The sequence below is a fragment of the Schistocerca piceifrons genome, chromosome 9 (assembly GCF_021461385.2).
Source record: "Schistocerca piceifrons isolate TAMUIC-IGC-003096 chromosome 9, iqSchPice1.1, whole genome shotgun sequence".
Taxonomy (NCBI): domain Eukaryota; kingdom Metazoa; phylum Arthropoda; class Insecta; order Orthoptera; family Acrididae; genus Schistocerca; species Schistocerca piceifrons.
This window is the reverse complement of record NC_060146.1, coordinates 161,536,484-161,538,384: the sequence shown is the minus strand read 5'-3', so window position 1 is coordinate 161,538,384 and position 1,901 is coordinate 161,536,484. Positions and strand designations below refer to the sequence as shown.

The 1,901-nt window shown below is 49.7% G+C and overlaps 1 non-coding gene across 1 annotated transcript; it reads right to left on the bottom strand.

The window, feature by feature from the left end:
* Positions 1-1,505: 1,505 nt before the first annotated feature.
* On the bottom strand, positions 1,506-1,580 carry Trnas-cga. The gene has a single exon. It is a non-coding gene; the product is annotated as a tRNA-Ser (tRNA).
* Positions 1,581-1,901: the final 321 nt, after the last annotated feature.

Below are 1,901 nucleotides of genomic sequence, written 5' to 3'. Positions count from 1 at the left end.
TTCCCGCACCCCGAGCAAGTGCGAGGTTGCCCATCATAGATTATAATCGCTCGACAACCGCCTATGTACAAATAAGAGGGGACCTGCTTGCGCAGTTCTATCCGTATTTGTCTCACCCCATTTAAAACGGGGTACGTATTAAAACTCGTCCATTTTTCGGCCACATGGGATAGAACTGTACCGTATGGTCGAAAGGCGTCGGTAACAAGTTCAGACGGGACCTCAAACGGAAGTTCGAAGACTCGTATAGTGCGGAACCCCATTCCCGCGTGATCGACTGTAGCCGCACCAACATTCCCGTCGGCATGACAGAAACGATACCCGTTCAGTGATCATTGTAGAAGTCTTTCGCAAGCAGCCTCGTCAACAAGCTTGACATAGACAACGCTTGAAACAAGCGATAAATTGATTCCCACGATTTCCTGTGGATCGATTTTTACCTCTTCTCTGAAGAAACGTTCAATCTCGTGTGCCTTTGGTCGTGTATAGTCATTCGCAAAACAGAACTTCAAATTCGTTTTTCTGTACGAGTGTGCCATCTCGTTCTAGACTCACAACACCGCACACGCGAAGCTGCTCCGGCGTAAACAAACAGGAGCGCGCACCACAGCGCGGCCTGCAAGCAACATGGTCCGCACTGTGTCACTGCCGAAGGCAGACTGCCAACTGAGCTACCGAAACACGACTCACACCCGATACTCACAGCTTTACTTCTGCCAGTACCTCGTCTCCCACCTTCCAAACTTTACAGAAGCTCTCCTGCGAACCTTGCAGAACTAGCACTCCTGAAAGAAAGGATATTGCGGAGACATGGCTTAGCCACAGCCTGGGGGATGTTTCCAGAATGAGATTTTCACTCTGCAGCGGAGTGTGCGCTGATATGAAACTTGCTGGCAGATTGTGTACCCGACCGAGACTCGAACTCGGGACCTTTGCCTTTCGCGGGCAAGTGCTCTACCAACTGAGCTACCGAAGCACGACTCACGCCCGGTACTCACAGCTTTACTTCGGCCAGTACCTCGTCTCCTACCTTCCAAACTTTACAGAAGCTCTCCTGCGAACCTTGCAGAACTAGCACTCCTGAAAGAAAGGATATTGCGGAGACATGGCTTAGCCTCAGCCTGGGGGATGTTTCCAGAGTGAGATTTTTCACTCTGCAGCGGAGTGTGCGCTGATATGAAACTTCCTGGCAGATTAAAACTGTGTGCCCGACAGAGACTCGAACTCGGGACCTTTGCCTTTCGCGGGCAAGTGCTCTACCAACTGAGCTACCGAAGCACGACTCACACCCGGTACTCACAGCTTTACTTCTGCCAGTACCTCGTCTCCTACCTTCCAAACTTTACAGAAGCTCTCCTGCGAACCTTGCAGAACTAGCACTCCTGAAAGAAAGGATATTGCGGAGACATTGCTTAGCCACAGCCTGGGGGATGTTTCCAGAATGAGATTTTCACTCTGCAGCGGAGTGTGCGCTGATATGAAACTTCCTGGCAGATTAACACTGTGTGCCCGACCGAGACTCGAACTCGGGACCTTTGCCTTTCGCGGGCAAGTGCTCTACCAACTGAGCTACCGAAGCACGATTCACGCCCGGTACTCACAGCTTTACTTCTGCCAGTACCTCGTCTCCTACCTTCCAAACTTCACAGAAGATCTCCTGCGAACCTTGCAAATGTCCCGAGTTCGTGTCTCGTTCGGGCACACAGTTTAAAATTGTAATTGGTTATGAAAACACACTTGACTTCTTAGCCACAAATAACCTTGAGCATCATGACGGATACAGGGATTACAGTCGTAGCGAGGCTCAATTCCGTAGCAAAGAAATTCACCAAAACTAAACGTGAAATATATCTATTTATAAAAGCAGCTAACAATTCGGTTGACTTCTTTCTAAGAGACAG